The 24,337-nt window shown below is 48.2% G+C and overlaps 1 protein-coding gene across 1 annotated transcript in view; it reads left to right on the top strand.

Annotated features, from left to right (window-relative positions):
* Positions 1-19,720: 19,720 nt before the first annotated feature.
* Positions 19,721-24,337, top strand: part of LOC135209737 (zinc finger protein 91-like) — a 269,350-nt gene continuing 264,733 nt past the window's right edge. The window contains exon 1 of the mRNA XM_064242513.1: positions 19,721-19,875. The gene's annotated coding sequence lies outside the window, so the exon portion shown is untranslated. The remainder of the gene's footprint in view (positions 19,876-24,337) is intronic.

The raw sequence follows: 24,337 nt of genomic DNA, 5'->3' as shown, positions 1-24,337 counted from the left end.
ATCTTTTGACGACTGCCTCTTTCCTTCAAAAGGTGATTTTGTTACATGTGATTGGGTGCTGAGCAAATAACTTTTTGGCTCGTCTTCTTTTTGCAACTGCCTTACTGCATTTTTCATTCCACCAGGGTTTGTTATATTTTATACTTATCTTCTCACAAGTTTGTTTCACATTTGCTTCACTAGATTTTATCATTCTAATGCTAAAGTCCTCTATGTCTTCATCCATATCTAAGGTTTGGACTATTCCTATTTTGTCCATATCTTTATTCTACTTTTTCTAGTCTACATTGTCAGTTACCCAACTTCTCTTCTTTTTTAATCCTCCTCATACCACTTCCAAGTTGGAATATACTAAAATTGATGTGTAGTCACTACCACAGTGAGGTAGTTCTCTGAAGCTAAAGTAGATTGCTATGGTTGAAGATGAGAAGTACAAGTCTATCTTGGGGAATTTCCCTGAAATGGGATTGAACCTAGTTGGCAGACCAGGTGGTGTGATTAGGTTATTTTCATTTAGCACTTCAGTGATTTTTTTCCACTACTATTGATTTTGTCCTCTGTTATATCTGGCTCCCAGATAGTGTGATGAACATTTAAATCTCCCACTACTACAAACTTCCTCCCCATTTGATTTATGTAGTATTTGAATTTCCCTTTTGTTTGCTTATCACTTGGATTGTATACATTTAGTTTGACCTTTATATGTTGTACCACCATATTACTATTTAGATGTTCTCTGATGCTTTAGAATGAATAGCACACATCATTTCTAACAAGAATCATTATTCCTTCTAGTCTCTGTCCTATCCTGTCTTTTCTCAGTGATTTATAATTTACAAACCTTACCTCTTGTTTTTCTTTTAGAAAGGTTCCACACATGCAGCATATATTTGGTTTCTTGCTATATAACATCAATTTTAGTTCAGAAAGACTGTTACATACTCCCCTAGCCTTGTTTTGATGGCACGGCACGGCAGCCCGTACTGCTGGCCGGTGCCGCCACTCCTTGGATTTTCCTACTAGATCTAGTTTTTTTTTTTTTTTTTTTTTTTGCTCCGAGTTTAGAGTCTTGGAGTTTTGTTGCAAAAAACAAAAAATCAGGAAATATCACAATTTTTGGAAGTAAATTGTATTTTTCCTAACTATACAAACCTGAGGTCCTTTACATATGGAATTACTGTTCAGCGCCAGCTGGACCGGTCATAAGATTTACTAACAAGGTAGTTCGGCAGTAACTGCTTGTCCGATGGTCGTGAGTCCCGCGCAGCTGGAGGTAAACATATCACTTTGCTTTAGGCCCAGGAACAGAGTGAGGGGTGGCATGAGGTGGGACTATATGTAAAGGACCTCAGGTTTATATAGTTAGGAAAAATAAAATTTACTTCCAAAAATTGGGATTTGTTCTGACACGTAATACAAACCCTCGGTCCTTTACATAAGGAAGACTCACTTATTGGTGGGTGGAATCTGAGTCTTGTGAACAGACTGGTGTTTGCCCAACCTGGGTTCCCTCCCTGGTCGTATGAGCAGAGGGGGGAACCTAGCCTCTGTCCAACTGATCGGAGTGTGCACTGCAAGATCAGTGGTCAGACCTCTGGACCAATTCATAAGAGGGAGGCAAGCGTACCTCTTATGAATAGCAAGCAAGAACTAGGTCTCTATGTAAGAGCCAAATATAAAGTATTAGGTTTGTCTCTTACTGGTGTCCACTTCCCCCCTTGCTAGGGAGGTGATGGATAAATGCTTCTATCCCTAATGAAAGGGATAAAATGGAACTCGGATACGTAGCTTACCTGCATTGCCGTCCTGTCCAGTGTGATGATGACTGCTACCCTCTGCCTGCAGGGAGAGGGAAGAAAAAAAGGAGGAAGAGAAGCCAGTCACACTCTCATTCACTCTCCATTCATGCAGTCTCACAAGAACGAGATGTTACCTTGTCCAGAAAAGGAGCTGGGTAAGCTACAAAACTTGTTGAGCAGCCTTCAATACCTGTGCCTCGGACAAATTCTTGCGGAATGCAAGGGTTGTACCAATGCCTCTGACTTCGTGGGCTCTCGACGAAAGGTTCTAGTGTCGGCACTCCTGTAGGAGTTGTACGCTTTCCGGATTATCTCACAAAGCCAGAAAGAAACTGTTCTTGGACATTTTATTCTTGGTCACCCCGGTGCTAACGAAGAGGCGTCGACACTCAGGCCTGAGGTGTCGAGTTTTCTTCAGATAGCACCATAGCACACTCACAGGACAAAGCAGCATCTCATCTGCATCATTATCGGTGAAGTCTTCCAGGGAGGGGATCGTGAAGGACTTGAACCTGGTGTCAGGGACCGAAGGGTTCCGAGTCTTTGCTACTAAATCCGGGATGAAATCGAGCATAACTGATCCCCATCCCCTTGAGTGTTCAACATCGAAGGAAAGACCGTAGAGTTCTCCTACTCTCTTTGCCAATGTCAGGGCCAGCAGAAAGACAGTCTTGAGGGTCAGATCCCTGTCTGACAATTCTCAGAGCGGCTCGTAGTCTGCGAGTGAAGCTCCTTCAGACGAGAGTCACGTCCCACTCCGGAGGCCTGAGTTCCTTGGGTGGGCAAGACCTCTCGAAGCTCCTCATTAGGAGTGATATTTCCATGGAGGTGGAAATATCGACTCCTCGCAGTTTAAGAACTAAGGTCAGGGCGGCTCTGTAGCTTTTGACTGCAGAGACAGAGAGAAGCTTCTCTCTGTGAAAAAAAGACGAGGAAATCCGCTACCTGCTGAAGAGTGGCTCTGAGCGGGAAGAAACCCCATCTACGACACCTACCACAGAAGACGGACCACTTTCCCTGGTATACTGCTGCAGAGGATTGTCTGAGGTAACCAGCCATCTCTGTCGCTGCTCGGCAACAAGAGATGGTGGATAACCGTCAGCCGTGAAGACACAGGGAATGAACTGCCTGGTGGTACCGTCCTACATGCGGTTAGCACAGTAGGTTGGGCCGTGGGGGAATCTCTCGCGGTGCCTCCGAGAGAAGAGCCAGCAGGTCCGGATACCAGATGGCCTGAGGCCATTTGGGTGCCACCAGAATCATCCGAAGATTGCTGGTGATCAGCACTCTTCTGATCACCTTGCGAATCAGACAGAACGGGGGAAAGGCGTAAACTACGAGGTTGTCCCACAGGTGTTGGAACACGTCCTCTGCAGCTGCCCATGGGTCCGGCACAACTGAGAAGAAAACCTGAAGTTTTCTGTTGTGGCGGGTGACGAACAGATCCACTACTGGACGCCCCCATAGGTCAAAGAGCCTTTCTGCTAAGTCTGGGTGTAGAGACAATTCGGTCACAATCACCTGATTCTGGCGGCTGAGCTTGTCTGCCACTACATTCCTCTTGCCTGGAATGTATCTGGCTGACAACTTTACCAAGCGAGCTATGGCCCACTCGTGCACCTGCATTGTTAACTGGTGCAACGTGAGGGACACTAGGCCCCCCTGTTTGTTGACGTATGGCACTACCGTGGTGTTGTCGCTCATCAACACCAATGAGTGTCCCATCAGTCGTTCCCAGACCTGTCACGATGGTTCCACACTCCTCAACCAGCAACCCTTCCAGGTGTGTGCCCCAACCCTCAGTCAATGCGTCTGAGAACAGCAGCATCTCCTATTAAGAGGCCCCGTGTCTGTGACCAGCACTCCTTTAGTCTCCACTGGAGAGACCGCAGGTGAAGACGCCCGTGAGGGACTAACTTCTCTAGCAACAACAGGTGACCGATCACGACTTGCCACTGCTGAGCTGATTGTTCCTGTCGTGACAGGAACCGTCTGGCTGCCTCCCTGAACCTGCTGATCCACGAGTCAGTGGGGAAGACTTGTGCTGCTACTGTATTGATCAACATGCCCAGGTACTTTATCCTTTGCTTGGGTTTGAGATCTGACTTCTCGACATTTTCCATGATCCCCAGATCATGGCATAAATCAAGGAGTTGATCCCTGTCCTGTAGCAACTGCGAGCGGGAGCTCGCCAGGACCAGCCAATCATTGAGATACCTCATCAGACGTATCCCAACCGAATGGGCCCAAGCCGACACCAGAGTGACCAATTGCGTGAACACCTGTGGGGTGGTTGAGAGACCAAAACAAAGTGCCCTGAATTGGTACTCCATCCTGTCGAGGATAAAGCGGAGGCACTTCCTGGAGGACTGATGGATGGGTATTTGAAAATAAGCATCCTTTAGGTCCACCAAAAGCAGGAAACAGTTCTCCCTGATGAAATCGAGCACTGAGCATACTGTTTCCATCATGAACCGAGTCTGGCAAACGAATCGGTTCAAGGGAGAGAGATCTACCACCAGTCTCTAGCCCCCCGTAGACTTCTCCACCAGGAAGAGTCGGCTGTAGAAACCCAGTGACTGATCTCGCACGATCTCCACAGCTCATTTGCACAGCATAGTCTTGGCTTCTTTCAGTGCTACATCCCTGGCAGCACTGGGGACGTACGTCTGAAGGTGGACCGGGTGTGAAGTGAGGGGTGGCCTTGACTCGAAGGGCAGCAGATATCCCTCCCGAAGGACATCCACTACCCAGGTCTCGGCTCCGTTGTGCTGCCAAGTTGCCCAATGGCTCGCCAGGCACCCCCCCACTTACGGCAGATGGTGAGGGGGAACGCCGTCCCTAGCGTTTCCCTCTCTTCCCCTTCTGCTTAGCCGCTCTCCCACAAGAGGAGGCGGCTTGGGAGGAGGTCTGACGCTCACTCCTTGAAGCGAAAGAGGAAGGCTGGGTCTTTCCTCGCGCTGTCCTCGATGGTGCTAGCATCTTGGGAGCAGAGGAAGAGCTAGCCAAGCTCTGAGGCTTGGCCACAGATGCTCGAGACTGCCCAGAAGTCTTCGAAACTGCCTCAGTTCTCTGCTTTTCCACCGCAGCGTCCACCATCTCTCTGGGGGAAGAGAGAGGAGGAACCCAACAACAGTCTGTTACATAGACCCTGTGTTACCTCTCAACCGGCCGATCTGGTTATCCAAGCCAGGACTGAGTCCCGTCGTCTCAGGACCGGGTTGGCCCACAGGTTGGCCATCTGGTGGGCAAGGTAGGATATGGCCTTACCTCCTGACTGGCAGAGCCTCCCGAAAGCCGAGTCTCCCTCAGGAATGATAGCTCCGAAGGAGGTTGCGACTCTGGATACTGTGAGGGACCACAGATCCAGCCAGGAGACAGCCTGGAAAGCTGTCATGGCAGTCACTTCCAGGGCTAATGCCTCTTGCTGTGAGAACCAGAGGTTCTCGGACAGCAGGTGATGAAGAGGCACTCCCGGAGTTAGCCTAGCTATCTCCAGATCAACCTGCTTGGTCGGCAATGGGTCTATAGAAACGCCGCTGGCGAGGCAGAGAAGGGGGAAACAGCTTGTTCGACCTGCTGGACCAGAGTGAATCTTCCTGTCCGGAGACGAGAGCATTTACCTGGTCCAGCACACCATCGGCAGACCAGGGTAAACCCACCGTCGCTCTGGGTTCCTTCTTAGGTCCCCAGAATGACTCTAACCTTGATGGAGGGTCAGAGGGAGTAACCACCAATCCTTCCTCGAGGTCGTTGTGCTGACGAATCAGAGCAATGACCTCTGCAAAGGACCTCTGTATCTCGGGGGTGATCGCATCCTCAGCCAATGGACCGTCAAATCCATCTAGGCCGATCATCTCTTGAAACACTCTTCCTTCAGGAGGAAGAACCTCGCCAGACCCCTCATGGTTTCCTCCAACCACTTGCGCATATGATCTGCTAGGTCCAAGGATCGAGCCAGGATCATAGGCTCTCGTGGCGGGACCGTAAGGAGTGCACTCCTCGTGGTCACTCCTGTTCGCCTCTCCCCTCCCAGTGTAGCCTGAGGAGGTTGAAGGGACAGGTGAGGAAGACCTGACGCTCCTGGCCTGCCTACCAGCAGAGCCGGTGGGCTGGGAGGACTGCATGCGATTGCCAACGTGCGGTGGCGCTCGAGCCGCAGGTCTGGACCAGCGGTTTCTGTGTGGAAAAGCGCTAGACCGAGGATGGCAGCGTTGGTCTCATGTGTCAGGAGAGCTGCTGCCAGTCATGCAAGCCACCTGGTCCCGGTGGGAGCGATGGTCGGGTGACTGGTAGTGTCCACTTATGCTGTGAGACCAAGCACTGTCCTCTCAACATGCCACGGTGGTGACTGGGGGGACCTCTTCCCAGCCTTGACACGTGAACATTCTGGTGGGACTGTCATGTCAATCCTGGGAACCAGGGGATCGCCACGACAGCGATCGCTGGCCTGGTGAGAGTCACCTAAGCGACTCTTGCCAGCCTTCTGCTCCAGTGTACTCAGCGGTCTGGACCTTGGCTGCACGGTCACCTGTAGGTGACCATACACTCGGTGGCCCTCGCAAGCGAGCACCCAAAATGATTCCCGGTCCGGAGGCGGAACCTCTGGAGGAAGGAGAGACGGGCCCCATTCTCGGAGGAACTGGAGGACCAGTGAAAGACCCACCTGAACCCTTAGAAGTCTCTGAGCGAGACTTCTTGGGGGGCGCGAGGCCACCTTCTTCTTCCTTGTCTGGGGGGCCTTGGAAATCGAAGGGGAAGAGGTGGCTGAAGATGACGACGAAGAAGACAACGGAGAAGACGACAACACCTTCTTCTTCTTCCATGACTTCTTCTTTGCCAGCTTCCTCAGGACAGCAGACAGGTTCTCCATCCAGGATGGAGCTGGGGCAGTTGCAGTAGCAGCACGGCCCAACTCCACCTGTCCGGAGGGACCTGTGGGAGTGGCAGCACTTCCACAGGCAGCAACAGCTACTGGAGGACAGTCTAGAGGAGAGCTCTTCGGGCACTCGAAGTTAGGGGGCGGGGCAAGGACAGCAAACCCAGGCGTGAGTCACCACTAGCAAGGCGAGCGAGAGCGTCCAGTCTTCCTCCCCTATTCCCTCTACTTCCTATAGCTACGCCGGGAGGGGCGAGGTGACTAGGAGGGATCCTGCAGAGTGCTCTCTGTAGGATTCAGTGTCAGGGGACTATGTTCCTGGAGGGACCTAAGGATCCTACTGAACGTCCACGAGGTTGAGGAAGGAGCTTATGGCTTATGTCAAAAGTGGAGACTATGTCTCCATAGCTTTTTCTGTCCTTTGGACTGATTTCAATTCGCAGTCCCTTATGGGTTCTTGTGTTTTGGGAGCCTCAATCGCATATTCTATTGAACTGTACTCTCATTCCAGTCTTAAATGTTCACATTTAGGACTGGTTTTTATGCCTGTTCCTCCTCGACTTCTACGGGAGTTGAAGAGAGGCACCCCAATGGTCGTTTAACGAAATTCGGGGGTCTCACCGAGCACTTAAAATTCTTTGAAATTTCTAGCACACTCCAAGTGTTTTGGTCTTCTATGATCTGCAAACACTTGGGTGAGATGAGAATTCCTGATAATTGTCACTACAATACCCAGGGAGTCTTGCTGAATGCTCGAATTCCTTGGAATTTCTGGTATTCTCAGTGTTATGGTTTTTCTGTAATTTCTAAACACTCAGGCAAGACAGACATTCCTGGTAATTATTATTATGAAAATTGGGAGTCTCGCTGAACCATTAAATTCCTTGGAATTTCTAGTGTTTGCAGGGTGATTTGGTTTTCTGAGATTTCCAAACACTTGGGAAACAGGCATTCCCAATGATTATTACAATAATCAGGAATCTCGCTGAGTGTCTGGATCCCTTGGTTTCGTTGGCGCTTACCGATTGCTCGGCTTCATCATATTGCTGAGTACCAGGGCGAGAAAAGGCTTGCCCGATTATTGTCATACAAGAGTCTGGTTTTTCTTGCCGAGCATGGGAATTCTTGCGAATTCTAACGCTCACTATTACGAGTGCTTGGATGGCAAGATGAGTCTTTACCACTACAGATGAGTCTGCCCCTCAGTCTGGTTTGGAGTTATGTAGAGCTTGGAACTGCATGCAACACCTGGATGAATGGTCAAGTACCATCCTCATGTATTGGACCTTACGGTTCGAACATGTAGAACAGCAGACACAGAATCCCTCTTGTTGTTCTTCTTGGAGCTTTGGCCTTGAAGGAGAACAGTTAATTGGGAAGAAGTGATAGTTGTCTGTTGAAGATTACCACTCATAATCATGTAGTGGTGATCGGCTCAGGTCACTCGACCAGACTGCTCTACCAATCTGAGCGCCCAGGCCTAACAAAAGAACTCTCTGCTTTTGATTGATGCGGTTCCTTGCCATGACATAGCGCCCTCCCTTCCCATGTTGCTGCGAGCTTTCATGAGGTCATCGTCTTCATCATCTGATGCCTCTTCAAAAGGTTCCACATCCTAATAAGAGGAAGGTATTCTCTGCCCCTTAAGAAGTCTCGCTTCAAGACTTCTAAGGGTCTGCATCCTTTCCATAGAGAGGAAGTACTTGGCTGTCTCTTCGGCTCAACTGCTGCTTCCAGAGCGAGAACCTGGACACTATCCACAAAATATAGTGTCTCAGGAGCCCCAGGAGTTCGAACCCAGGTTCGTTCACCTGTCTGGTTCCAAGGGCACTGCTCATGGAACTGGGGCTGCGTCGGGTATACCCGTGTACAGGTGTGTCAGTGTACAACCCCCATGGGGGGGTCGTACATCTACAGTAAGTGATAGGTAGTCTTTTCTCCATCACGATATGGTGCAGGACGAGAGAATAGACTGAGCTGCGTTGGTGACTCTGACACGTCAAGAGAAACTGGCCAAACTGGAGCCAAAAAGCCGAAACCACCCCATAACAAGTGAAACCGGCCAAACTGGGGACCTGTGAAAGCCAGGTGTGGCTGTTCTTCAAGTGCCAAGATTAATGTCACTGTCCCTTGGGAAAAGGCATCTGAAGGAAATAGGAGGAGGTCCTCTGTGTAGTCCTCTTCGTGAGGTTTGATCACGGAGAAGATAGATGCGTAGCAATATGTGGCAAGTTCCCACCAGCTTTTACTGCATTTAACTCTGGTCAACATTTGCTCGTGTGAATGAAACGGTTGTAGGAAATGAATGCTTCATTTAACAGAGTGAGAACATTGCAAGTTCAGTGAAGAGTGGGCAAGAACAGTCACTCCTCTCTTTTTTCCCGCTACTTCCTGGTTATACTGGAATGAATAAGGAAACAAGAGGAACTCTATGGAGACTACTCCTTAGAATTCGAACCGGAGAGACTATGTTTTTGGTTCAATCTTAGTATCTTACCAAACATACATCAATCTGGTCAGGATGGATTGTGCCGAGAGGTTTGAATGCCCCTCCAGTGCTAATGTTCTGGGAACAACCAACTCAGCTTGAACTAGTTGTCTTTGGTATCCTGTTATCACTGTAGAAGTCTCCCTTTGGGAAAACTTCACCCTCATTCTTTTCATTAGATAATGAATGAGGTCTGCTTCCAGTCCTTATTCTCGTCCCTCAAATGAAAAAGAATTAGGCTGGAGTGCGATTTACAGGAACCTACATATATACTAGTATATTTCTCTCGCAACATGCTTCTGGTATCAGTTGCATTGTCCGAGTAGTAGGCGCATATCTGCAAGTTAATTCTTCTGGTATGTGACTAAGTAGGAAAAAAGAGGGGTAAGAAAGGTATGACTAAAAGCGTGGATGTGAGTATGGAAGCAGATTCGTTATATTCGGAAGAGGGTAAGAAAGGTCAGAGTGGAGGTAGTGAAAGTGAGAGTGAAGTGAGCATGAAGTGCGAAAGGCAGTATATATGAGAGAGGTACCCCAATGTGAGAAGTATGAGGAATATGGTAGTAGTGACATATGGGACTTTTTTAGAGAGCATGAGAAGTATTGTGTGGCTAAGTATGGTGATAACAAGAGAGTTTGGGCAAGGTAGTTATTTACCTTCTTGATGGGATTTTTAAGAGTATGAATGGGGTAATGATGAGTGTAGGGAATGTGCCATATGAGAGTGTGAAAGCCAGGATTGTGGAACAGGCAAAGAGGATAAAGAGTAGCTTTAGATATAGTAGAAAGCATGATTTTGAAGAGGCAAGAATGAAAGTTAGTGAGTCGTTGTCAATGTATGTGTGCAGGTTGGAAACATTAGCTAGGAAAAAGTTTGGGGGCGAAGGGATGAGTGTAAGGAGTCAGTGCAAAAGTTGTTGGCGACTGTACCGGAGAGCGTATACGAGTTTGTGAATCGAAAACATAAAGAGAAAATGAGATGGACGAATGAAAGGTTGATGTGGAACAACATTTTAGAAATAGTAGAGGAGTTAGATAGATATATGGAGGAGAGTAGAAGTGCTAGTGTTCGGATTGAAGTAACTGACGGTATACCAGAGTTTAAGAGCTATAGGTAGGCAGTTTTAGAAAGGCCGAGGCGAATGGCAGAGCGAGTGGTTGATAGGAGCATTAGAGCAAGTAATGTAAGTATAGTTAACCCTAAGTGAGATCGGAATGCAAGCGTTGGAAGAGTAGGACCAGTTAATTGTGAATGAGAGCAGCAGTGTTACAGATGTGGAAAGTCAGGGCACAAGAAGAATGAATGTCGGTAGGTGTTAGGAGTGTGCTTCAGGTGTGGGCAAATGGGGCATTTAGTGAGCGAGTGTAAGAAAAATAGGGCTATTAAATGTTACAGGTGTGGACAGGCAGGGCACACAGCTAGTGGATGTCGGGGTACCCGTGTGAATGTGGTTTGCTGCATCTGTGGGAAGAACGAGCATAATGCTAGGATGTGTAGAGAGCCATGAGCATAATGTTTCAAATGTGGAATGGAAGGTCAGGTGGCGAGTGTGTGTAGGCGAAAGAGGATGGGTCAGGCTAGGAATTCGGGAATCTGTGTGTTAAGGGATTCAGTTGGGTGGGTTCTCTAGTTTGCAACAGTATGTTCAGGAGAATGTGATGACCAAGTGGTTGAAAGTGAATAAAGGTGAGCCGAGCATCAGTGAGAAAATGTGTCTGGGAGATTGGCAGTTAGTGTTGGTTGAGTATGGAAGAAAGCAGAAGGTAAGGAAAGGAAATGAAAGGGATAAGTGTGAACTGCATGACATATGTAGGGGTTAATGTTAGGGTAAAAATGGTGGATAAGGTGTGTAATATGGATGACTTTGAGGGAAGGAATGATACTTGTAGTGTGTGGGTTTGAATTGTCACAGTTTCGTGAGATTTCGGCAGGAAGGGAATCAAGTAGTAAGGACGTGGTTGGCAGTATGAATGAGTCTCTTCAGGAGTTTGGCGGTGGTGTAAATGAGGTGAGTGATTTGGTGGCAGAGTTACAAGAGATATTAGGAAAAGAGTTGGAAGGGTTCGATGAGATAGTGAATGGGATTTTGGAGGACAATAGCGAGGGAGATAATGTGAGTCTGGAAAAAAGTGGTTTGGAAGAAGTGAATGACATGCGACTGAGAGTGTATGAAGGGCCTCAAACGAGATCCAAGGGGCCTGCCTCCAAGCATCCTTGGGTGTTGCGAAAGGTAATTTAGTGTAGATGATGTGCGTGTAAGGAGATGTCAAATGTAACAGGGGAGGAAATATGGAGGAGTTATGGTAGTTGCATTTGACAACATTCTCAAGGGTCATTTGTAAGAGAGAGAGAGAGTGGCTGGCTGCTTTGGTTGTTGGCTCGTTAGGTTGTTTGTGTGAATGGATAGTTAACAAGCAAATTGCTCGTTCGGTGAGGGACTGTGGTGTGTGTTGGGTCGGTGGCAAGTCTGGTCTGTATTTTGAGTCAGTCTGTGATCAGAGCCTGTGGTGGAGAGTCAGTTTTTTGGCAGCAGTCTGGAATGTTATCGATGGTCAGTTATTTTGTGTTTTTATAAGTTGCTGTTTGAATTATTATTGTGTGTTTGAAGATTGGTGTGCCTGTGTTGTTGAATTTGTTGTGCTTGTGAGTTTTTGTTGAGTCATATATGAGTTCTTGTAATTGTGAGTTGTTGAGGGTTATTGTTGGTGAGCTGTTGTGATTTCTTGATGGGTGTGTGTATTGGTGTAAGAAACAGAAAGCAACCCGTGTGTCACTCCAGTGCTTTATTACACGTCCAGTCTATACAGGGGTGTGACTGCGAGTTGCAGACACGCAGGCTACATTGGCGCCAATCGCACTGCCCTCTTGGCAACAGACATTACACATGTTCAACCATCCTACATCCCCCCCTGGCATGGCAGAATGGCATAATATTAAATGGAAATAATCAGTGATGGCAAAAAGCAAATATGTATTAAATACTTATCTATACACACCAAAGAAAATATGCATGGAAAAAAGCAATGGTTAATGCACAGGTATCACATCATAAATTGACATGCATGGCAGCAACATGAATATGCATAAAAATATGTCTGCAAAAATTAATTGTAGCCAGTTCGGCTTATCAAAAACAGAAGACAAGAAATCTTGAGGGACAATATAAGACAATTTTACAGTGGCACAAGCATGAGCATGGGTTAACACTCAACATCACCCATGACATACTCGCCCATCCATGAGGGTTGTACTGTCTGCCATTTTGGACGAGATGGAGCGGGGTCCGGGCGTGGGGAAGTGGCTGACGTTTTAGCACTTTCAGGTGCTTCCTGTTTCAGAGTGACACTTGACCACTTCCATCCACCCTAATGAGATACTGTCAATGGCCCTTGGATTCCACTACCAACCCAGATCGGTCCCAGGTTTTGGTTACAGGATCCTGCACTCTTACCCTGCAGCCTACAACAAGGGGTAGAAGCTCCCTGGTCCCAGGAAATGGTTGGGTCTCCTTTTGGGACTCTGCCATTTGTAGTTCCCTCTTCTGGATTATCTCGTCCCAGTGTCTCTCCACCTTGTAATGCTGTCTGGGCATTGGCACTCCATCTCTGAGCTGCCTACCGATGGCAAGCTGTGCTGGGGACTTGTTGAACCCCTTAGGATGGGTGTTGAGGTACTGAAGAATTGCCAGAGATGACTTGTTGCAATCGAGGCTACCTCCTTTGCTTATATTTGACCTGATGATCCTCTTGGCAGTCTTGACTGCTGCTTCAGCCCTTCCATTGGACTGGGGGGTAATGGGCTGACGAAAGGCGTACAGTAACCCCCTATTTTCTGAAGAATGATATGGTCTCTTCGCTAATGAGGTTTGTGCCCCCATCTGTCGAGATTAGCTCTGGTGCTACCCATCTTGTGAAGTACGTCCTCAACACTGATATGATTCTTGATGACGTACCATGTGGAAAGTGTGCGACTTTCAGCCACCCAGTGAGCCTGTCTACATAGGCCATGTACATATGGCCCTCCAACTGTAGCATGTCCACCATTGTTGACTGGAATGGGTATTCGGGTATTCTGGGGGTGTGGTGAGTACTAATGGTTCCAGGTTGTGATGGAGCATGTATATCACAAGAGGTACATCCATCCCTGTGGCTCTGTAGGTCACCTTCCATGCCTGGCCAGTAAACTGATTGCCTAGCCCTGCAGAGCATGGAGTCCATCCCCTGATGTCCTGTGTGAAGGCCTGTAATGACTTGAAGGCGAAGTTCCCCTAGGATGAGCAGACATAGGCATCCTTGCTCATAAGTGTAGACTATCAGGTCTTCTACCGTAGATAACCTGTCCCTAACTGAGTAGCACTGACGTAGGCAGGCCAACTCCTGTGCCTTTTGTGGGTGACAGTCATTTGCTGCCACTTTAGCCACCAACAACTGGTATACAGGGTCTTTAGAGGCTGCTACTTTGACCCTCTCCTCGTCAAGTATGAGGCATTCTTGCTCAAGGGCAGTGGCTGAAGCAGCAACAAGGGCACCAGTCATATCCTCTTCAAGTTCAGAGTCCTTGTCATCTGGTTCGCAACGGAAAGCAGGGAAACGTGATAAGTCAGCAGCGCAATTCCTCTTCCCTGGTAGGTATCTTGCCTGGAACCTGTATTGCAGGGTTTCCTCCTTGAGACAGTAGAGTCTTGAGTTCAGTATATCCTTCAGCTCTTCATCACCCAGGAGCTTGACCAGCGAGCGGTAGTCAGTCATGATCAGTAAGTTGGGGCAGCCCAACAGGAGTAGCCTGGCCTTCTTGAGACACCACTTGACAGCTAAGGCCTCTCCCTCAACAGCAGTATACCCAGCTTCAGCTTGTGACAAGTGACAGTTCCCACATAGGGCAATATGCCACCCACCCTTGCAGCAGAATGGGACTTCAGCTGAGGTACAAGCACAGTACTGCTGCAGGATAACAAACCCGATCCCATCTCTGCTCCAATCTGTTAGGGCTGCCGTAGGTCGGGTCTTGTCATAGTATACCAGCCCATCCTTGACCAGCTTGCATATGGCCTCCTGTGCTTGGTGGAATCTCTCTTGTAGGCTGTTATCCCAGTAGACATTCTTGCTTGCATACTTCTTCAGGAGGTCTCTGAAGGGTTCCATTAGCTGGGTAGTGGCAAGGAAGGGTGCCAACTGGTTGACAAAGCTAAACCATGACCTAATGTCAGTGACAGAGGGGTTGTCAGGCATAGGGAATCTCCGTATGGCAGCTAAACTCTCCTCTGTGGGACTATAGGAATCCCATCCCAGCTGGAATCCAACAAAGCTCACTTCTCTTGGCAGTAGCAGAATTTCTCTGGCCTGAGGGTTATTCACTTTTTGGCACGTGTCCAAGAAATTATATGTGTGATAGAAGGCCTCTTCGACGCTGTTTTCATATAGAAGAGTATCACCCACACACTTGTGTTTTTGGGGAACGTCCTTGATTGTGTCATCAAACCTCTTGGTGTAGGCATCTGAAGCTGAACAGTGTCCCAAGGGTGTTCTGTACCAATAACGCCCCCAGGGAGTGATAAAGGTTGTGAGTTTGCGGCTTTCTTCATCTAACTCCACCTGGTGGAAGCCCCAATGCGCATTCTTAAAGGAATGTAAAGGTACCCCTGAGATCATGTTGAAAGGAGCAGGGGTGTGATGCATCTCTCTCCTGCAGGAGGCATAGAGGCGTTGAAAGTCCACAGTGCGGTGGGGCTGACCTGACTTCTTGGCAACAATGACCATCCTCGCACACCATTCTGTTGCTTCACCAGTCGGTACCTCCTCAATGATGCCTTTCTTGATGTCCTGGTCCAACTGCATCTTCACTTCTGATTCCCAATGCTTTGGCACTGATGCTAGGGTGTGGCATGCATAGGGGGTTGCCCCTGGTAGTAGATGAATATGGTGCCGCTTGCCCTCCATGACAGGGAGGGACTCCCTTTCTGTACTGAATGTCAACGAAAAATGTTGCAAGAGCCACTGCTCCAACTTTGGGAGATGTTCTCCTCCACTGGTGGGAAGGGCATGGATGAGGGCTTAGTCAAGGACTGCTCAATGGGGGCGGGTACCTCATGCTCCAGTGCGAGGCTTGCTGACACTGGTAAGTGGTAGGGAAAGGACTGGGGCACAAGGCCAAGGTCCTTACAAGCAGCCAATGAAAGAAAGAATGACCTTGCAGACTTGATGAAGTACACTTCTTGGATGGTTGTCCTGTTTCCATATTGAATGCAGAGGGGGTCAGTTTCCAAACACTCCAATCTAATGTTGGCAACATCACGTAGGGCCCCACAGCATCGTGAAAGGGCAGGCCTTTCAATGAGGGTCGACAGCAGGGTGGAGCCTGCAACACACACTTGGGCCCCAGTGTCTACCACAGCCTGTACAGGGCTGTGACCCTTAGGCCTAGGGCTATGCACTGATGAGGACACTACCACTTGTATAGTAGGCTGCATACTGGGTTGTAGTACCCCAGCAGTGACTGCCCGCAGTGTTCCTGATGAAGTGGCTAATTTTTTGGCAGCCATGACAAACACTATTTCTTGCTGGGCACAACACCTTTCTGGGCTCATGCTGCACTCCACAGTTCCCACACATACGGTCATTACTGTTCATCGCTGCACACTCGGGGGGCTGGGGTCTGTCTCCACATTGACTGCATGTGGTTCTAGATGCCATGTGTTGTGCTAGAGCATGGATACATCTTTGCAGGCTGCTTCGTATGTTGCACACACTGCCCTTACAGCATCTACTACAAACAGAATCACATGACCTATTGAGGTCTCTTTTCAATATCTCATCCCTTAGACCTACCATAAACTTTCTAATAAGCATATTTTCAGACAAATCACAATGACAGCTAGTGCACTGGAAGCCACAGTCATGGCCTTTTGAGAGCACTTTGCAAAATATCTGCTAATGGACTCCTCATGCCCTTGTATATGCCCTAAAAACTCAGCCCATTGCACCCCTGGTTCAATGCACGCAGAACCATGGCCCTTATAGCATCCAAAGCCCCTTCTGGAGACAAGTTAGCCCACTGTAAATCACTATACCTGGCATCCAGCGTACATTGCAACTCTAGGATGCAAAGAAGCCTATGTGTTGAACTGCATCTGCTGGTTGAAGCTTATGTAGCCTAAGCCAATGTATCATGGACCGTTTCCAAGTCCTGTAGGAGGCTGATGACATTTCCAAAGCACACTTCTCTGGTAGTGTGGGGACAGGGCCCTGGGGCCACTCTGTAGATGCAAGCCACTCGCCATTGTAGCCAAACGGTCGTTAAGGGGTTGCAATGCATCTCGACCCTTGGGAACTACATGTTGAAGAGCTGGTGATCTTGACGCCACTCTGACGGGAGTACTGTATGTGGGCACCCCTGGAGAATCGTCGTGCCCTCCTTGCCGTGAAAGACGGTCTCCCTGGGGTAGACATGATTATTCTTTATGTCTCTTACTTACTGCGCCATGGAAGAAACAGAAGGAAACCCCTGTGTAACTCCAGTGCTTTATTACACCTCCAGTCTATACGGAGGTGTGACTGCAAGTGAGTTGCAGACGCGCGGCGGCGCGGGCTCTTGGCAACAGACACTACACATGTTTACCCATCCTACAATTGGCTTATCATATTGTTGTTTTTTTGTATTGTTAGTGATTGTTTGTGCAGTGGTCTTTAGTTGTGGTTGTTGTCCTTGTTTGGTTGTTTGTGTATTGTGTTACAATGGCCGTATCCAGAGGACAGTGCAGCTCCTCGCCCTGAGTGTGTCAAGTAGTTGGTAAGTACATGTGTTTTGAGAGTTTTTGTTTTTTAGTTTGTGATCCATCCACAATCAGGCACGGTTTATTGTTTGCCAGTGGGTCTAGCCTTTTTCTAAAAAAGTACGGCTGCAAGGCAGCCATTTCCACAGTTATTGGTGGTGGCCCTAGCCTCTTACTAAAAATAAGATTGCAAGGCGGCAACTGTCCTTATAGTCGTCTTTTACAACACGCAGGACCTACGCACTACAGTGGTAATATTCTTACACCCCTACCACCAAGGTATATAGAATGGTCAGGTAGAGTCATTTGTGGGGGTTGCGGCTTATCCCCCCAAGAGCTGCATCACCTGGAGGCCAGGTCAGGGCGAGAAGTCACTCAGCTACCGTTTCATTCAAATGTATATCACAGGTCACTTCAGTCATCTCTGTATTGATTTAGTTTTACATTCTTCGAATACAACCATAGTTTTGATTTTTTATATAATCTAAATTATTATTTAAATAATGCCAAACAACTGCGCCGTGTTTGGTTGTTATTCAAATAGTACAAAAAAAAAAAGAGGAGGTATCCTTTTTCCGATTCCCTCGTGATGAGGAAACAAGACGGAAATGGGTTCATCGTTGTAATAGAAAGGACTACTTTAACCCTACTGCTCATCGCATATGCAGTAAACATTTTGAAGAAAATGCATATAAAAGAGACCTGCAGCAGGAACTTCTTGGATCGCGAGCCCCAGCAATGAAACTCAGACGTATGAATGTGAGGAAAGCAGTGCAACTTCTTTCGGAAACAACATCTAAAGCTTTAGATTTTTATGGAAGTCAGGGACTTTTGACGAGCATGTCCTGGGAAAGTACAAGGGTCTTTATAAAGCTTGCCGACTCCTGGTTTGTTGTGTTCAATTCAAGGGTACCTTATGACAAAAAAAAAAATCTATAAATACTTATGGGATGCAACTGACGGAACAGAATAAAATCCTTGACAATATGAAGTGTACTGCTGAAACAATACGAGTTTGCAAAAGTAATAAGATCTATCAGTTCCAAAAGGGACTTATTGTGTCATGCAAATCCTTGCCAAGGTTGCATATGTATAAAAGTAAATATGATGTATCATACATAATGACTTAACCAAGATGGACTGGAAAACATGTTTGGCTGTCTTAGACAAATGGGTGCAACTTATGATCATCTTACGCCAGATGAAGTCAAACACAGAATAAGGTCATATTTACTTGGCAAAATAAACTCTATAACTGGAAAAAATTGTAACTCGATGAAGGAGTGCGATTCTTCAAATATGTCGGAAGGAATGTTCAGTCAAGAGAAAAGTTGTGAAAATAATGATTCAAATGAAACCGATCTTGAAAGAGAGCTTATGATTTCTGCAATGGTGTTTGCCTCTTCTGAAAATGAGAAGATCCCAGAAGAAGATTCAGAAAACTTTGAAAATGAATTTCATGAAATAACTTTAGAGAATGTTGCAGACGAAGAGGGCCTTCGATATGTTGGAGGTTATGTGGCATCTAAATTTCCAGATTATCAGTTCTTAGGATGTAAACTTAAAATAGTGAAAGGTACCTGGATTAGTGCAGTAGAGTGACATGATGATAAATTAACGGAACCAAGTGCTGAGTTATTTGAAAAATTAAAGGTAACGGAAAAAATGTTTCAAACATACAATGGACAAAATACACTGAGACCAGGCAATGGAGTATTATGCGACTTGGCACGCCATATTGAAAATTGTGTATCCTTGCCTTTTAAAGTAATATTGTTTTTTGTCAGATGTCGGATGTTTTTTAGGATGAGAGCTCTGAATGCCCAAATTTTATCAAGTAGGCAAAAAAAGAAAAAGATGCATAAATTACCTAAATAATGCCATGAAAACTTAATTTTTTTTTTTTCACTTTTACTAAGTATTTTTCACTTCCATTATGAAGCCAGATACTGTTATGTGTTATCAATGTCGATCTGTGTTAGTTTATTAAATAATGTACTGTAAAATTATGCATAAGCCTTTGTAAATAAATGCCAGGTCAAATGCTAATTGAATATTTTTTTAAGTCCTGTCAAGCATATTAATTTAAGGTTTCTATTATATATTAGAGAGCCAAACATTATCAATCCACGATTTTGTATGTGTAGTACAGTGACCTATATGAATTCAAAAGAACACCAAACGTATACAAGATAACAGAGTGAAAAGGACATCTTACAGGCCTAATCTCTTCGACCCAAGGTAGTACTTGCCTTGACCGCTCCCACCCGGGCCTCCAGGCCTGTCACGGAAATACCCCACAACTACCCCCGCGACCAAAGTGACTGTACCTCTCTCCCTTATTCTATATAGTACCTTGCCTACCACAGGATCACTTTAACACCTGCCCTGTGACTTGTCCCTAAGTTGTCCTTTCTCGTGAATGATTCAGATTTGAATTGGCATGTCGGAACGCGCTCTCCACCCTTCTCCAGTGGCCAAGGGAGACGTCACTGAACTTATCCTTCATATGTAGAAACTTCAGGATAATATTTAATCCTGATTTCATCTTCTTTTCACATAATTTTGAATTTGGTGTTTTCTTTGTATTGTTATTGTTTAGCCTTGCAAGAAGATTGCGTCAAGTAAGTGAACGACTATTTGTTATATATCTGTAATATACCTGTCGCTGGTATTTCGTTTTCATTGTCATTTTAATGTAGTCTAAGTGACTAAACGGTAGTTTTTGTTAAAATAGTGAATTATAGAGTATTACTCTCGTAAAAGCATAAATTCCGTAACATAACATCAAGAAGAAGAGAAGAATAAGCGTAGAACTGTTGTTGACGAAACGCTGCGACATAATCATATCGGCGTTTTGAAGTCTCCCACTTCTCTTCTAGGTGAATTTCACCATGAAATTTAATTGACAGTCGACGAATATGCAGTCTTACTCTTCCGGTTCGTATATTTTCCTATATATTTCACGAAATTTATGAATAAATAACCCAAATATACTTGTTTACATTACCGCCTGGATCGTCCCGGGTAGGTAGAAGTTTGTTTACATTGTTTAGGCAGTTGTTTACTTTAATTATTTCCGTTATTTTGTATTACCGACATGTAATTTTGTAATATGGTTATCGCTTAGGCTTTATTTGTTTTGGCATTTCAAGAGAATAAATAGTTTTTTGAGTCGTGGTTTAAGGTATGTTCGGCAGGCCAGGCTAGCCTATCCCACGATAGTTTTAGGGTAAACAACCGAGTGGACTGGCCAACTCACCGACTACCGCGGTTTTAGCCACCCTCCGGAAAAGTACTTTAACACGTCCTGACGCCGGAGATGGTCATCAGTCATGAGTTGTTGGTGGTGATAACTGGAACTCAAGACCTCTACTCTCCTTTCGAAGTAAGTATTTTCTCCAAAGTCAGAAATTAAGGCCACTCCCGGGCCGCGCGACGCCCAAATCCATCTGCCACGGTAACTAGTCCCTACGACCCCGACCTCTCACGACCTAAACCTTCGAAACATGGCGCGAACATTAAAAAAAGGCAATATGTCTCCTATAACACCCCGCCCAGCCCCCATGGCTTACGCTACTGTCATTCCCGTTACGATACCTCTTTTTATGAACAGATGCCGATGTATGCGTATTCCGTAATTATTTACCTACAGTTTTGCAAACCAATTTCCAATTTCCCAGGCCGCACGCCATTCAAACAAACATGGCGGCTCCTCCGCGCAGCGAATTTTCAAAACTGTATCCCCTAACAACCTCACCAAGCCCCCATTGCCTTTGCTTCTGCGAATTCGTCGTATGCTTTGTTTATATTGTGTTTTCTACTAATGGTTTGGTTTGACTTGAAAATGAAAACTGTAAGTACACTGTTTTCATTTTCATTACTTAATTATGAATCAACATGGAGCTATCGCCGTAGAGACGGCGATTTCCGCTCTTTTCATGAATTGAACCCTTGAATTATGTCTCGGGCCGAGGAGCGGGCGCAACTCGCGCCGAGTCATGTTTTGGGCGAAAGTGTGTAATTGAAAGATGTAAGTACTCTTTTTCATTATATTTTTGCCCTGTGCGTTCGTTGCCGAGAGCTTGATTGCGCTCGGCAAGAGCCTCTTATTTTGTATGAATAGAATGCAATGAAAGTGGATTCGCAATGCAGTTTTCTTTTCATTTTCATTTATTAATTGCATCAAATTTAATTTTGGATCAATTTCCGCTCTTACCCGGGAATTAATCCTTACGATTTATTGCTGTGAAAGTGAAAATAGCAAGTGCAGTATTGTTCATTTTCATATATTTATGATAGCATCATATTATTATGATCAAGTTTCCGCTCTTACCGGGAATTGATTTTTCCCCTCTTTAAGTTCTATGAAGTGAATCGCAAGTGCAGTATTCTGTTTCATTTTCATATTACTTTTCACTGCTGTGCGGGGGTAGGGGAAGCGAAGGTCCTGCCAGGAAGTCGTCGGAAAGCTCTCCCGCGACTCCTTGGTATCCGATTCTTCGTCTTCTTTCCTGCCCCCCCGCTCAGCTTCCTCGTATTTGTTTTTGGGGTCTTCCTTCCGTTCGGGTGGGGCATGTCTCCCCCCCGTGCGTGAGGGAACCCCTCTTACTAATCTGTCTGTGCTACCGCAGGTGCTACAGCCGTGGGAGACGACCTTGGACAGGTATGGACCACTGCGGCTGCAGGGCGTGCCTAGCATCCACGATCCGCTGCAGAGTCTAGCGAGGTCTGGGGCGGTGACCTTGGAGTTGGTCTCCACTACAACCTTTCACGGCCGGCTTTATGCCTGCCTTCCCCCCGCTGCGGTCTACACTCCCCATGCTGTGTCGGTGACGCTGTCTGCCGCTTCTAGGGCCGGTCGCCGCCGTACCGAGGAGGGGTATGCCGTCGCCGCCTGTGTTTTCTTCGTGTTGCCTGCCCCAGACTTCCGCTGTTCCAGCAGCTCGCCCCTGGACCGGCCGCCAGTACCACGCTGGCTGCCGATGATTCTACGAGGCGATGGCTGGGCCTGCCGTACCTGTCGCTGATGTGGTTCCCGCTACTGGCTTGGCTGTCCCTTCTGTGTTTACCGCTGCCGCTGTTCCTGCCGCTCCTGAGCTGGTTGCTGTTCCTGTCGCTCCTTTGTTCCTGCGCCTGTCCATGCTGGTCCTGCCCATGGTGTGTCTTCCCCAGTCCCAGGTCCTTCCGGACAGGTGCAGTCGGGCCGTGTTGCTTCGGCAATAGGCCCGACTCCGGCCTGGATGGAGGACCTGACGACTGTCCTGCGTGAGCTGACGAAGAAGAGGAAGGTGTCATCTTCGTCTTCGTCTGTTGCCTCTTCCCCTTCGACTTCTAAGGCCCATAAGCCGAAGAAGAAGAAGGCTGCCTCCCTACCCTAAGAAGTCTCCTTCGGGAACTTCTAAGGGCCCGTCCCACCTCGGTGGGACGGGGGGTCCTTCTGCTGGTCCTCCTGCTCCTTCGGGAGCGGGGCCCGTCTCCCCTTCCGTAAGGAAGAGATAGACGGGGACCAGAGGAGTATCGGTTAGCTCTGGTACTTCCTCGCCTGGTGCTAGCGGCGATGCCGCTACGCCAGGTTCCGGCTCGGTCTCGTTCGCGGGAGATCCCGAGTGTACGCTCTCCCTCGGGAGACCGTGCAGCCAAAGTTTCGGCGCCAGAGTTCGCTCGGCACCAAGACCACGGCACGGAGCAGAAGGCTGGCGAGAACCGCTCAGGTGACTCTCGCCAGGCCAGCGGCCGCTCTCGCAGCGACCAGCTGGTACCCGGGTTTTGTTATTCCCCCTAAGAAGACTCCTTCGGGAACTTCGAAGGGCTCGTCACATTCCGGTGTGACGGGGGGGTTCTTCCTGCTGGTCCTCCTGTTCCTTCTTGGACAACGGGGACCCCATGTCTCCCCTTCTGAGAAGAAGAAGAAGACGGGGACCAAGGGTGTGCTGGCTAACCGCTGGTACACCCTCGCCTGGTCTTGGCAGCTCTGCTGCTAAGCCAGGTACCGGCTCGGTTTCTCGTCCGCCGAGAAAGTTCCAGGTGTACGATCTCCTTCGGGTGACCGTGCAGCCAAAGTTAAGACGCCTGAGTTCGCTCAGCGTCATGACCGAGGCACGGAGCAGAAGGACTGTCGAGAGCCGCTTCAGGTGACTCTCGCAGGCCAGCGGCCGCTCTCGCAGCGACCCAGCCGGTACCTCGGGTGGACGTGACGGTCTCTGACCGGCCACGGGTTGAGGGCTGGGAAGAGGTCCCCCAGGTCCCCTCGACCGACGGTACCCAGCCTCGGCTGGTACCAGCGGTTTGACGTGCCGCGAGGACGCTCAACCGGTCTTCACGGAGGGAAAAGCGAGCTTGCATGCAGGTCACCTGACCGCCGCTCCCACAGGGACCGGGCGGATACGGTGACCAGCAGCAGCTCGTCTGACGCACGGGACCGGGGTCGACGTGCTCAGTCGAGCCGCTCGCCACAGGTGAGCGGCACGGCCAGGCCTGCAGATCGATCCCCACCGCGGGTTGGTGATCGCGGCTGCCAAGCCCACCCACCGTAACGCTGGTCCTGCCAGCGAGCGGGGGGGGGAGCGGTTCAGGTCTGTGTCTCCACTACCCTCAACTTCCTCGGGCTACACCGGGAAGAGCGAGGTAGCTAGGAGTGATCGTGAGAGGGGTGCGAGCCTCACGATCCGTCACGACGCCGCACGTGCCACGTATGGTCTTAGGACCAACCAGGACGTAACGCGCAAGTGATTGGAGGTGACCGTCAGGGGGAGAGGGGGGTAGCGTCAGTTCTTGTCTCTCCGATACCTTCAACTTCCTCGGCATACGCCAGGAAGAGCGAGGTATATAGGAGTGATCGTGAGAGATGCGCCGCTCACGATCCCGTCACGAGCCGCACGTGCCAGGTTGGTCTTAGGACAACCAGGACGTACGCGCAAGTGATTGGAGGCAACCGTCAGGGATCTGTTGCTGGTCCTTCTTCTGAAGGAGGAGGGTCCTGGGAGCTGCTCTTGTTGGAGGGACTGGACGGTCCTACTCCTCAAGACGCTGTAACTTCCGAGATTCAGAGTAACTTTACCCAGGTTATTGCACTGATTCGTCAGCACAACGGACCGGGGGGAAGGATCGCCTCTCCCACCAGCAGAGCCCATGTCTCTGCTCGAGTCGTTTTGGGGCCCGAGAGGGAACCCAAACCGACGGTGGGGGTATGCCGCGATCGCAGCTTGCCGATTCTGTCTTGAACCAGAGTCTCTCGTCTCCGGACAAGAAGGCTCTCTCAGTCTGGCCGGTCGATCAAGCTACTTCCACCTCCTCTACTGCGACAGCGGCGTTTCTACGTGTCTTCGGACACCGTATTTAAATACTCCTTGGTCCTCCTGAGAGGTTTCGACCTCGACGAGGACTGGAATGAGTCGGAGGA

The sequence above is a fragment of the Macrobrachium nipponense genome, chromosome 38 (assembly GCF_015104395.2).
Source record: "Macrobrachium nipponense isolate FS-2020 chromosome 38, ASM1510439v2, whole genome shotgun sequence".
NCBI lineage: Eukaryota > Metazoa > Arthropoda > Malacostraca > Decapoda > Palaemonidae > Macrobrachium > Macrobrachium nipponense.
This window is presented reverse-complemented; position numbering and strand designations above follow the sequence as displayed.